Genomic DNA, 14,730 nt, shown 5'->3' on the forward strand with positions numbered 1-14,730 from the left:
TCATAGCATGTCTTTTTAAAATCTGTGAAGTGAAGAACAAATTAAAACACACTGTCAGCTCTCAGGGGTTGGAGCTTAAACCTGCAAGCAAGCTCTATTAAGTCCAGTAATAGACACCAGTCATACTCAGCAACACAATGGAAGTAAAATGGGATGAATAGCATACCATCATCTCTGGCACTCCAGCAGTAATAAGCATCACGCTGGGCTCACTGCACTGACTAATCCATAATTTATTGGGCTTCATAAATATCAAAACATACCACAGCTGTTAGTACTTCAGTGCAAAACCCGCAAATATTGCTTCAATTATTCAGGAGCTCATCTTGGGAACCAGTCAACTGCTTCACAGTTGCAGTTTTAGAAGGTATCAATTACTTGGGAGTTTCAACAGAGCAGGGCTTGCTGAGTCCCTGGGGGCAGCTGGCCAGAGGTACGCTGGGAGCACTAAAAAGAAGAGGAAAAAATTTCCTCTCCCCAGAAAACAGCCTAAAGCCTTCAGCCCAGCACATGGAGGGCCATAGACAGTTGTAGCGCTCAGAGGATCCATGCGCAGGACCCTACACGCCCTGAAGATGCCTCTGCTTCAGCATCTCACTATAAGTGTTTGCCTTAGTGATCATTAACTCAATGATCCCAAAAATTTACACTCCTCAGTTTACCCTCCCTGAAGGACACAAGCCAAACTTGTTGCAGTGGGTAAGTCAGTGGTTCAACTTGTCTGTCAGTGATTCATCGTGCAAAGCCAGCTCGGGCTTTCCTTCCTGGAAATACCTCTGTTCCCCAACAGCATTGGGGTTTGGTGGCATTGCAATGCAAGGAGTGCCTAAGACAGCACCAGTGACCGACTGCTTGGTGGATTGAGCTCAAAATTACTGTCAGCACATTGCACGGTGACCAGCACATGTACATTGATTCCTACCCACACTACCTGTCCGTAGTCACGCGGCAGCTCTGCTCCTTCACTGGGATACTCCCATTTTATATAGCCAGGTTTTCAAGTTGGACTCATTCAATCATAGTGACTTTGTGTTAGTTTGCTGGTCCTGTTTTATGGGTCAATATGTTCTTCCACTGAGAAAAACCTCAAAACCTCAGCGTAATACGAACACCTTTCTCCTCACCATCCTCCTGCAAAGAACCAGGAACAAGAAAAAAAGATGCTTGAAGGAGCAGATGGCATCCCGCCAGCGCTCTCCACTAATAAGATTTTTATTTCCAGGGATCTCCTTCTACTAGCTCAGAGAGAAAAAGAGAATCTCAAGGATAATTTGATACTTAGAAACTTCAGGAAAAAAGGGTATGCAGGAGGAGACGACAGTACGGGACAGCGAAGAAACCAAACCAGCAACGTAGAAGGCGAAACACAACTTGAAAGGGAAACAGGTCTTGCCACTTCTGCTGCGCAAGTCCTTTTCCTTAATGTAGGACACCACATGTGAATCATGAGATACTGGACAGCCTGACCATGCTCTGGCCCATTAGAGCATGGACCCGGTGTGCCCGGACCTGCTGTGTCAGCACAGGCAACGGGAGAAGGCTGGAGGTGCTGTGAGGAGGGACAGGATGCTGCAGCGGTGGAGACGTACCTTTGCAGGAGACACAGCTCTTAGCATGCAGGTCTTCACATCCTCTATGAAACAAAATAACAATTAATATTATCTAGAATAGATCTTAATGTGATCCAGTAAAGGGATTTCTGTAGAGGTTTATCCAGGCCAAAGTCTGCAATACCTCACATCAAGTGTACAGGACAAATACAGCTAAAATACAAACTTGACCAGACCTTCAGCAAAGCACTTGTGATGATGCGAAGCCAAACTTTGTAAGTTAAACCCACATTTATTTCCATGTCCAGATACTAGTGACCTGCTAGCCTACCTTGGCCTGCTCCATTGCTCCGGATCTGAGAATCTGTTTTCCTGCATATCTGAAGTCAGTAAGAGTTTTGTTCGACCCTTAACGGGCCTAGAGTAGGCTCCTGGTGTTTCAATATGGCCATAGCTGTCAAAAGGCCTCACAGGTCTATGAAGTCCCAGTCTTTTTTGTTTTTTAATAGATGACAGTTTCCTGGTCCTATGACTTTTGGAAAAAAACAAAAAACAAAAAAGCAAAAACAAACTTTGCATGTTATATTTCTATTAAAGGATTTGCTAGAGCAAAGCTGAGCCTTTTCCTGCAGTAACGGAAAGGGTAACCCAGCAGGAGAAGGGCACCTGCTGCCAAGCAGAGTTCCTGCAAGAGAGCAGCATGAAATTTTCATGCAAATCTCCCACCAGGGCCTCTTGAATGAAGCTTCAAATTTCCCTGCCCTTAATGAATAAATCACTCAGCCTCATTAGCGGATTCTCCTGCATAAGGGCAGCAGGCATCACCTTTGCTTCTGAGTTTACTAAGGAATTGACATTACTAGAGATAAATGTTGTTCTTAAATTTGTGCTGAAGAAGACATAAAAAAGTGTTAGCTCATAATCTCACACACAGCAATGGAGCATGGGAATAATTGAGATATAAATACTGCTCAGACAAGAACTTCAGAAGGATTTGAGGTTTTTTTTCTCTCTTTAGTAGGCTAAACCACTTCTGAACCTGCGAAGCTCTTTAATGTATTTGCTTGGTATAAGAGTTCCCCAGGTCTTTGGGGAACAGGTGTTTCCTCCAAGATCATAAGGAGGGACGTTGTTCTTTGTGGGTGTTTATACAGCACCAAAGACAAGGGTGCTCTGGAAAGGGAGTGCTGGGGTAAGAGACGTGCTGGCCTACCTGCATGCATTCATGATGGTACTAAAAGAGGAGCCTAGTGCTGAGCGCATGGCTACAGCACTGCGATAACGGCAGGCTATTACTGCACCAGGCTGCTTTTTGCTGTGGCCAAAGGCTCTCATTTCCAGGCTGATTACTGCTTTTTTGGCCCCTGATGCTGACAGCCCCACTGCAAGGACTGGACGGCTGCCTGCGCTCCAGATGGTGAGGTTGCACGTAGTTCAGCAAATGACAGGTCAAGAGTGAGGATCTGATTTTCTCAGGCAGGCAGTTTGGAGGGGGCTGTGCACACCAAGTGATTCAGCCCTAAATTCTGCTTTGGCTCTGCATGTATCAAGCAAGCTCAGCTCTTGCATATGGCTAGTGCAGAAAGGCAGAAGCAACATCAGTGGTACCAGTTCAAGAGCAGAGGTCTTGTGCTCCTGCGTGTGAATGTGTCCAGTCCCTCAAACAGGGCAAAAGAACTGTCAAATATTTAAGGTGCGCAAGAGATCACCTGGTGCATCCCTATGCAACAGAAAAAAGGCTGACGCTCAGCAAATGGCTTCTTGTGCAACCTCCTCTCCTTGCACATCTTAGTGAAGGGGCAAGTTGACACGTTTCATTTCAACACCCAGCATTTCACTTACACGAGATACTTGACTCCCTTAAGGCACAGAGATTCCCTGGGAAAACCTCACTGGCATTTCAAGCTCTCGAAATGTAGCTTTCTGCCACTCTGAGGCCAGCTTTTACCTTTTTTACATTTTATACGTATCACTGCTGCCCCTTCTCGCAGAGCAGTCATGTATCTGTCCTGCTGAGCACTTCCAGGCTTCCAAGGCCTGCAGGTTGGTTTCGGCATGTAGAAGTCACAAAGCAAAGTGTTGGTGTATTTATGATGCAACTTATTTAGCTTATAAGCAATAATGATCTTAAAACAGAGATGGTCACTAATTGCATGCAACATGCACCATTTTCCTAAAGCTACAAAATAAATATCAAAAACCACAGAGCAATTCTGTACCAAGAATTGACTCCAGTGAAAAATAAGGATGAAAGTATACTCCACTCTTTCTTTTTGCCTTTGTTGAGAACACAGAACAACAAACCAACGTGCCATGTGTCTCCTCTGCCATGTGTCTCTCCCCAATTGCTCACACTTTGAGAGATACTTCTGATGACACAGTCAATCTATATCATCACACAATTCACTGTTTTCAGCAAAGGATTCTCAGCACCTTCTTTATTGCAAAACCCAGTAAATCCAGTGCATATACATTAAGTATAGCTGTGAACAAGGAACACAACATAAATGTGGAATGCATACCACTAGAAATACAGTGTATTTCCTAAAATATAAAAACTATAAATTCCCAAGCTTTTGGTCAGTGGATGAACATAAGGAGATTAACTGCTTTTAAATCTCATAGTTTTCTCATTCTGCAGAATATCCTAAACACCAGCTTTTCTGTGTATGCCTCTGACAAATTTAACTTCAACACTATATGGAGGGAGAGAGAACAAGCAAGCACCTCTTCTGTCCCCAGCTGAATGCCTCCTTGCATAGCGTCAAGTGGAGCAGACAAACACTCTGTTCTTTAGAAGCATTGCAAAACCTGCCATTACTGCTGGATTATGTTTGTTTAACAGTTCAGTTGATCTGGGTTATTTGGGGAAGTTTCCCTGCCTATTGCTGCTGGGGTGAGCCATATTCAGCAATTCCAGTCCCACTGGACAGCTACCATTTGCTTTATTAACTCCATGTTTCCCATTCCAAATGTTTTCTTCAAGCCAGAAACATTTGGAGTAATGGAGAAAATAATACACGCAGATTCAGGCATAATTCCTGCCTTTGATTAAAAAAACAGGCCAAGATCCACACTAACTTATTCACATCATGTTATGGTACAGAAGTTCATCACATCAGGAAACATGCACATGTAAAGAGCACAGTTTGGCTCTAAAAACTGCCTTTATCATCCTGATCTAATCCTCTAGGCAGAAGTTCATAAAAGGTCAGGTCATCCTGAGCGTCTGCTGTTCCCTCACTGTTCACTTGGGGAGGTTTTCATACTGTTTTCAGAGACCTGCCTATCTTAATCTGTCCTTTCTGTGCTAAGCCTGTAGCATCTAGAATAGCTTTGGAGGACCTCATAATGCTGCAGCTGGCACTCATACAGTGATCTCCAAAACTGCACCCTCAGCTCAGTCAGAAAGAGGCAATCTAGCTTCTGGATTGGGAAGCTGGGGCAGCTGACCCCCAACTCTGAAGATCTTCACATCACCAGATGCCTCCTGTGCTCCTCAGGCTTTGAAACAAGTTGAGTTATACAAATATACAGTCCCTCAGCTGGCTAATGGAGCCCGCAGTAGCTGCTGAAGAGGTATGTCTGAGGATGGATATTTAGGTTATCTAGAAGTTGTCATTGCAACTTGCAAAGAGCAAACTTTAGACCTGTCTAGTCTTTGGGTTGTTTCATCTCTGGAATTACTCCGTGAGACCTTTCTGCTTCCCCAGCTCTGAAGAGCTTGTGTCTTCTACCTCTGCAGAAGGTAGACCACCAAATGGCTATGCTGTGAGTCCCACAGGGTGTCTCTGCCCTTGTGTCATCCTGCTTCTCCATACACCTGTCAGTAGGCAAAGAGCTGCTCACGTCATCTCTGGTTTGTTCCCCTTCTACACCTCTGTCAGGCTGGGAAGGGCAAATGCAGAGATTTGCCCTATGAGATCGTGGGGACATCTCCATAGGGATAGAAAACATGGCAAATGCATTTCAGGTTAAAGCACTAGCTGGTGCTCTATTGGCCCCTTCTCCTTCCCAAACAAAACAACTTTGTTTGGTCTCCATGAGAGCAGTTGAATGAGACTTTCATCCAGAAGCTAAAGAATGTTTTACAGCTGTGAATCACTATTGTACGAGACAGATAATTAGGCAATTAGAACAATTAAGTGTTTAAAAGATACCATGTCTCGAACTGAGAGCAAAGAAGGGAGACGGTAAAATTCTTTTAGTTTTTTTTTTTTTTTCCTCCAGGAATTTTTTGAATAGTGATGATTTAGTAGCAAGAAGCTGGACAGAAGGGGAGAAGGGAGGGAGGAGACAGAAATTGTACTGAGTTTGTGAGATCTAAGTTGTCTTAGTCAGGGCACCCAAAAATTAATAACTTAAGTGTAAATTCAAGGCAGGATTTCTTAGATGGCTGATCTGGTAACCAAAATCATTAACTGAAAACCTGCAGAGCAAACCAGTTACATATTATTTGGGCTTTGGGGCCATTAAGTGACTTTATGCAGCCTTAACCTTTTGATAATACGGTAAGCCAGAACCATCACTAAAAGTGCAGTCTTACCTCTAGGCGTTTCGCTGGGGAGCCGCATTTCCTATCAGGCTGCCACAGCTTGTTCTTCTTCTGGGGGCTAAGATTTACTTTTTCAGCTTGGGGTTTTTGAGTCTCTCGTGTCTTAGATATGGGTGACCAAAAATGTGCTCTTCAGACAAAATTGTATAAAACCCATCACAAAGTCATTTGTGCTCTTTGCTTTTTCCAGGCTGACAATTTGCCCGTTTACACAAGCGCTTTAAGATGAACCTGAAACAAACCTCAGGTTGTCATATTGAGCCAGTAGTTGGCGGCTATAGCTGAGGCTTCTCGTTGCAGGACTGCAAGCATTTAATGTTTACTTTTGCATCTGCAAGGGGCATGGGAAATGTGTTTCAAGTGTGTGCCCTAAGACCACTCTTTGATGAGAACCAGTGTAACAAGCAGAGACAATCAAGAAATTGGTTTCCAAAGCATATTTCTGATCCAGACTAAGAGGTGAATGGAGACCTAATCAGTTGTCTCTATCCTTCTGAACCACTTTCAGCCTTTCAAGGCCGCCCTGCCTGCCTATGCCTTACAAGTCCTTACGCCATGAATATGCAGTGCAATCAACATTTTGCATACTTGTCCAGGCGTTGGTTCTGTGGCAGTGGGCTTCAAGGCAGCGGTGTCCCTGTGGCAGAGCACGGTGTTGGCTGGCTTATTGCCAGCTCTGAACGCCAGGCGTGGGCGACCTTGGATGTGTCTGGATACAATGGTAGGTTGGTCGGTAGGGAGTTTAGAGAGGTCCCCTTGGAACCAACAAGAAGCAACAGTTCCTCCTTGTCCTATGGAGAAGCCAGCCTCCCAGGTGCCAAGTGCACAGAAGGTATGTTTGCAGGGCTAATAACCCATGGTCCTTAACACAGCAAATAATACACTGTCAGGTCTTCAACTGCTCTGGCAGTCAGCCTGCTGGGGCACCGGTGCGCTTCGTGCCACAAGGATTAGATCTGATACCTGTATGGAGAAGGGACTACGGCTGTGGCTAGAACTTTTATATGCTCTGGCTTGGTTTTGGATTTTTTTTGACTGCTATCTGGAAAACCACATCCAGAAATACTGAGCAAAAGCTTAATTTTGTTCTTTGGGCTGGGATTTGGGTAACTGAGTTCACCACCTAGCTCAGCTCCTGGCCTTCTGAGGACACTTGAAAAAATTCTTGCTTGTCTGGGCACTTGTCTCTACAGGTATGGAAAATGGTACTGATTCTCCTTGTCAAAGTCTGTCAGGGAAACTGCTCTGGCACAGGAAGGTATGCCTTTCTCCTTGCAGCAACTCTAATGCAGCTGAAGCTAACACTAGAGACTTTTTTTAGCATTTATCTCTACCTCACACATTGTATTCTTCAACTTCCCATCACGCAGTCCAAAAGACTGGGCACCTTCCCAGGCTTTTTCCCCTGCACTGTGTCTCTAATTGTGCCTACTAACTGTGTGGCACCCCTACTTCTGCAAGCTCTGCATCCTTTTCTCACCTCTCTCCGGTTGCCTTGGCTTGTCAAAATGCCGTATCCTCAGCTCTTTGCGCAGCACTGAATGTGAGATGAGCAAAGCTACCTTTAAGTGCAAAAGGCTTTCCTGGTTTTCATTGCACTCTGTTAGGTTTGGCCCTAGAAGAATTCCCAGCATTTGTAAAGGGGCTAGACACAGCCTTTGGTGCTGCCACAGTCCATCCCCGTACATCGGGACCGTGGTGTAGGGTACCGCGATGCTCATCTGCTCTTCCATTATACCAGTCTTTGGGCTCACCTGAAATAATCCCCTCTTAGCCCAGCTAGACAACCATTATGAGAACATGCTTCTTTCTACATTTGTCAGACAGACTTATTTAACTGTGAAGTCAGTGCTGGCTGCCCTGCATGCCCGCACAGCACCAAGCACAGGACGCTGTCTCCACAGAGCAGAGAGGACTCTGCAGGACTGTTCTGCCTCTCTCCCTGAATGCCCGCTTCCCATCCCCTGGGACTGGTCGTATTCCATGTGGTACATTTTTCCCAGCTGTAGCTCATTTCCAATTTTGATTTCCAAATAATTTCCAATTTTGATTTCCAAAAATCATTTCCTTGATATCTATTTTCTGAGTCCTTGCCAACATTTCAGGAACATATCATCCTCCTTCCCTTCATACACACTTCTCCCTATTACATGCCACAGAGACACCATTCTGATTAGAATCAAAACAGGCCCGAATTTCATTATTAAGCATTTCCCCCCTATTTAATATGTGCCCTTTCACTGTTAGTTCTACATGTGACTGCCAGCCACGTCACAGTTTCCTATGAAATTCAGGGCCAGGATTAGGATTAGCTTTTGGATTTCAGGATTTTTAACTCCTTTAAGTGGTTTTTAAGTGTTCTGCAAACACTTTAAAAAGTAACTTTATCAATTTAAATTGAATATGCAATTGTATTAAAAAAAAAGGTGGATAAAAAGTTGACCTTATTGAATCAAATGGGAGTTTTGTTGCTGATGTCACTGGAGTCAAGGTTTCATCCAGGGTTTGAATACGGGAGCTCGGATGAGCTGATAATAGAAACAAGCCAGCTGTGAAAGCCAAATCTGCAATCTCAGTCTGAACTCCCCCTCCCTGCAAAGATTACGGCATGGATCTGTCTCTAATTCTTATAAGAACAGCTGTCTTATTGTTCCAGCTACATCTTTTCCAATTCCATTACTGACTGAAGAACATTTGTGATATAAGCAAAAGGAAAATGAAAAAAAAAACACATAAATGTATTATCCTGCCTTATGCACTTGTCAAAGGAGAACATTATTAAAGCAGAGAGGAATTAAGCTACAATGCTGATGCTGTGTCTCACTGAGGGTTTACAGAGTGGTAATTAACAGAAGCACTTTCTGCATAAGAGAGCTCTTCTGCTGCAGAGGAAGAAAAAACATTTCTGCTCATTTTAATCAGGCATTGATGGATTGTGTTAATCAGTTACAATAACATTTCAGCATCTTCATCTTCATGCTACAGATCTGCAGATCTCTCTCCCTTAGTTGCTGCACATCCTTAGCACGTCCCCTTTTCAAGCCAGACCAAAGCCTGCTGTAGTCAACGGGAAAACACACCGTGATTTCAGCAGATATTAGATGTGGCCCTTTCTGGATCCTAGCACAATCTGAGTTTCCTCCTCAGACACAGCCCTTCCTCAGGGTGTGTGGCATGGGAGCAACCTCCAGGCACTCGTGTCCTCAGCTCCCGCAAGGCTTCACCCCAGCCCTTTTGGAGGCAGAGGACGTTCCTGTCAGCTTCAATGGAAACAAGATGAGCTCACAAGCAGGACTTTAGCAAACTCCATAAATTTAATCCCAACTATCAGTGATCTGTGATGCATTTGCTCCTTAAGCTCAACGGCTCAACAGAGGACTACACCCTGACACTAGCCACAAGTACTGTGATTTCTCCCCGTTACTTCATGCAAATCCTCTAATTCCCTTTCCTACCAGCTCGATAACTCTACTCTCATTTAGAATAGAGAAATGCCAACCCGGCTGTGTATTTATTTAAACTTTTCCAGCATGGCTTTGAAACCCCTGTTGCTTCACAAATATGACACCCCAGTGCCTCTGTGCACACCCATTAACATGTACACGCTCCTTCCCTTTAGGTAATGCTGCTCCAGTCTGTGGATGTAAATTAGTGGACCAAATTTCAAAGCAAGTTATATAAGTTCAACAAATATCTACAGTATAGATGCAGTTGAGGGATCTTTATATGGGGATTTTTTTTCTCTCAGATCGTCCTTGCTAACCTCTGCGCCCAGCCTGACTTCGGAAAGGCTGAAGATAACACATTAGTGTGTGAGGAGCGGTGAGGTGCTTAAAAGGTCTCTGTCACCTCTGCATCCGAATACATCACAGCAGCGAGAGTATTTATCTCCATGCCACCCCGCAAGGCAGGGAACTACTCTTATCTCTGTGTTACAGGCGAGGAAGTGAAGCAGAGAGAGATTAAGCACTTTGTCTACGAAGTCTGCAGCAGAGCAGGGAATAGCACCCCGGCCTTTCTGCTCCCAGTCTATTACCCTAATCATTGGGCTGCCCATGTGCCCTGTCCTGCTTGCTCCACCAGAAGGGAAAATCACCCAGCAGCTCATTGCTCTCGTCCCCAGAGGCTGCTGACCCTTACACCTGCTGATAGATCAGGTGGTGCAAATGTCCCTTTAGAGACTTTAAGTTAAAACATTGTGGATTAGCAGAGACTTTCCACAGAAGCCACATAAACCACCCCTGTTCACCCCAATGGACATGGGGCAAGGAGTACCCTACGGTGCAGGCAGCTGCTGGCCCCAGGGCAGCGAGGGTCGGCGGGGAAGTGGCGTGACACCAGCAGCTGGCGCGGCTGCAAACACAGCCTTTATCCCCAAATCAGACCGCCATCCTCGTAAGCCTCTGGCAGTCCGATTACAGGGCCGCCTAAGTGAGATTCTCCAAATCCTTTCGGGAGGGCTCTGCGAACTATTTCCGAACAGCTCAGAAACTCATTTGCCTGGAAGCCTTCAGATAACACGTAGTGAGGTTTAAGGAGCTTCCCAGAGATTGGGTGCAGAGGTCACCCTGTGGTTTCCGTTTCATATACCTTCTGGCTTATTCTTTAGCTTTTCTCTCTCAACAACTTTTCCATCTGCTAACAAAGCCATCTGTGTGGCCTCCTTTAAGGAAGGAGGACCCCTGCAGAAAGAGAGGCAAAAGAGGGGCATTTAATTCCATGCCACCCTCATTTGCATTTCTTCCTCCCTATCTTGGCAGAGATCGCTGTGCCAGGACTTTGTGGGATGACGAGGTGCTCCGGGAAACAGAAGACTAGGCAGGAGAGGAGCTTGTGGCTGGAGTTTGGATCATCCAGGCCACATATCTGCCTCCTACCACCAACGGCCTCAGTAACAGCTTCCACATACTGTGGCCACAGAAGCATGGGGCACCATGGGGCATGGAGGTAACATGGCCCATGAAGAGTGGAGGACAGTCACCATGGTGAAGGGGTGCACAAGGACCACATTCCCAGTGGAAAGTGAGCCCTAAGCACATGCCTCTTGGTCCTTACAGAAGCCACAGAAATCCACTCTGTCGAGCCCTTAAGGCTCCATGACAGCAGCCACACAGGGTGTCTTGGGCAACATCCTACAGAAAGTGGGTTGGTTTTGCCCCTCCCTGGAGGGTGTGAGAAGTGCCCAGCAAGATCAAACTGAGTTACATTACTCAAGCCTCTTTGGAAGGTCTCAGTTTGAGGTTTCATGACAAAACATGCAATTTTCCTCAGTATGATCTCACCAGCCAAGACAAGCTTTTGGCATGTTATTTTTCCATTAAAGCACAGGGCTGATGCTTAGGTGGTGCAGAGCCTACACAGTACGTACTGCTTCTTAGCGCAACCTTGGGGACCGGTTTGGTGCTCCAAACCACTATTTCCTCACCTTGTCAGTAACACCAGCCTGAGAAAGATTGTGGACAAAGGCTAAAGATTGTAGCTAAAGGACATGTGGCATTTTGTCTCTATACAAAGACGGTGGTTTCTCAAATCATGGCTTCAATCAAGCCCTTCTTCGCTTCAGACTTTTCCTCCCCATGCGTGGCCAGTTGCCCCGTAATGCTCAAGCTGCATCTCTTCCCTGAGCTGCAGTGAGTCTAAGCATGACCAGGAGAGCTCCTGGCTCCCGTCACCCCTTGCAGAGCTCCTGGGTCTCAGCTCCTGCAGAGGGTAGACCCCTACCCCCACTTTTTATCCCTGCGCATTGAGAGCGCAGAAAACCCACATACTCGGCCCTTCTCCTTCATAAATGATCTTCTACCCTGTCTCTCAGCTGCTTTCCTATTCTCCTTGTTCAGCCAGTCTGGGGCTCACTGGAGACCTTGCTCTCTGTCCTACTCCAGCTTTTATCTATGCACTCTGAACATACAGCAGGCTAGATGACCCAGGAGGACGGATGTGAGCAGGATCACCCACCACATAACGGCAGGGCTGCACTTAAAGTGGTCTCCAGACCACCAGATAGCCAGAGATAGCCTTTCGGGCTCAGCCCAAAATCTGGTGAAGTCTAGTGAATCCTTCCCAGATTTCCACCAGCTCAGCAACTTTTGAGGCTGGGTGCAGCACGCACAACGTTGTGACTGTGAGGTATGACCTCCACTGTGTGTCAGCGCAAACGGTGACAGCGAGTGCAGAATAGCACAGACTTGGGCCTGAAAATCAGATGCCAAATCTTGCTCTTAGGGCTTTTATGCGTAGTGTTATCCTTCTATATTCATTTTATTTTTTGAGGCAAGGAAAGGTGTAAGAGTGCGCAGACGATGAATGAAAACTGACCCTCCTTTAGAAAATGTAAATTTTGCAGCATTTGTTTCCAAGCTTGAGTCAGAGGTGTTTTCTGCCCTTCTACCCTCTTTGTCAAAAACTGGTAAGAGGTTTTTTTTCCAGTACCCATCTCCTTGTGTTGTAATGGGCATCTTTAATTTTATTTTAAAGCATACCTTTAAAATAAAGTACTTCCAGCGCCCTTGGGGTCAGCTTTCCCAGCTCCATGCAGGGACAGAGACCAGCCCCTGGATGTGCACCAGCAGAGAGCCAGGCTGGGTGTCGGGACACAGCCAGCAGCCACGGGCCCGGTCGCCGCTGGGGCACAAAGGCAGACAGCATACACGCTCACTCAGCTGCTCTCCGTCCCTCAGGCACCAGAAGTCGGTGCAAGAAAGCAGACACAGCTGCGCAAAATTGAAATTCAGGATGCAGCAGTGTTTCTTCCACTGGAAAAGAGCCCTCCAAGGAGACAGTTATTACGTCGAACAGTGGGGTGGGAGAAGCTATAGCAATCTCACTTTGTCTCACTACTTGTTGCTGGAGGCACTGTATAAAGGAAGGAAAAGAAACATCAAAGACCATAGGCTGAGCACCCAGGTCCCGGGCGGGTGCCAGAACCGTCTCTGAGATCAAACATCCCCTCAAGGAGAGGCGAGGCGAGGCAGAATGAGTGTCTGCAGGTTTTGGACTGGGTTTGGAAAGCGTTGCCCTTCCCACTGCTCTTCTCCCAGCCTCCTTCAGCACCTTGCAAGGAAAGGAATTAAATTATCTGTTAAAAGGGGGGATTCAAGGTGCCCAGCTTGTGCTCTGGTGCAGGTGCCGAGAGCATGAGACCTGCCAGACTAACCGGCCTGGCATTGCTCAGCGAAATGCATGGCTGGTGGGGAGCAAGATCTGCATCACTGTAGCTGTGGCTGGGTGACAGGCCCATGCTCCTTGCTCTGGGACAGGGCATTGCGGGAGCTTAAATACTATGACGATATGTTTGTAGCATTAATAGATTAGGGTGGATAGACTAACATGAGGAGAGAAGTGTGATATGTGGGTCTGGGTGCATCAAATGGTAAAGCTCTTCAACATGCATGAAGGAGACACGTAAAGGCACAGGCAGCTTGCGTAGCCTACATGACTGTTCCTCCAGATGCAGCGTCCACAATTGCACTAGGTCAATTTTGAAAATATGGCTCCAGTACTGAGCCCATCACAGGGTTTCTGTCCCCTGGGGCTGTGGGGAAGCATGGTGGATATCACCTAAAGTTCTCTGGGAGCAATCAGAGGCCTCCAGCACTCAATTATGGCCATGACCTCATCAGCATGAGGACTGTCACTGGGGCTGCAAAAACGCAGGTGAAGTGAAGATTTGGTGTCTGGAAGGGGATAGTTTTCTGACTAATGGGTCAACATTTCAGAAGTAAATCAGAGAGAAAGAAATAAGGGTAGGAGGACAAGGAGCAGGAAAAAGGTCAGTATTAACTCAGGTTGATTCTCTGGTTGGTGCAGATCTTGCTTTTATGGGATCTCTTCTATTTCTCAGGAAGAAAAAAAGAAAAATGTGCATTCCCTAGGGTGGTTTTTACTTTTAACCAGAGACCACCTCTTGAGGACACTGGGTTTCACACCTCTGCAGTGCCGACTTGTGGAGGCCCACGAGGACTTCAAGCTGCTCCCCCCACCAGCCTTGCGCACAGCAGAGGCACTGCTAGCCCTGCCTGTCCCCTCCCGCTTGGCACAGAAGATCAGCCACAGCTCTGGGACAGATACAGCCACTGCCAAATCCATCCCTGGCGCAGCAGGATTTTCTGCCCAGCCTCTGCCATGTCTCTGGGGGTCACTCAAGGACCTGGTGCACTCCTTGCCTGCAGTTGCAGAGCAATCTGCAGCTTGTTAGGAGGTAACTTAACCCTAACCTGAACAAGTCGCAACACTGCACACGTGTCTTCCCCGGGGACGAAGGGTGGGAGAGAGAGGGGGACTCACATTTAGCCCATTACCCAGATTTTTCCTAGCGTACTGCAAAGGTGCTGGTACAAAAGCTATAGAGAAACTACAACCTTGAAGCACAGGAAGAGCTGAGAACAACCTTTGTTTTTATATAAAGCACAAACAAACAAACAAAAAGGCACAAAAAAAGCAGCAGCAAATGCTCCAACATTACTGGCCAATACATGTGATTTTGAAGGCTCTGACTCTTTTTTTAACCAAGGCTGAATCTCTTTCAGAGTTACTGTTTAGATTGCAGTTGTGCTCTGAAAGGGCAAGCTCTTTGCGCCAGCAACGAAAAACCTTGCTACTAACATCTCATTGGAGGTGCTAGAAGAA

This window comes from Struthio camelus, chromosome 2 (genome assembly GCF_040807025.1).
Source record: "Struthio camelus isolate bStrCam1 chromosome 2, bStrCam1.hap1, whole genome shotgun sequence".
NCBI classification, from domain to species: Eukaryota; Metazoa; Chordata; class Aves; order Struthioniformes; family Struthionidae; genus Struthio; species Struthio camelus.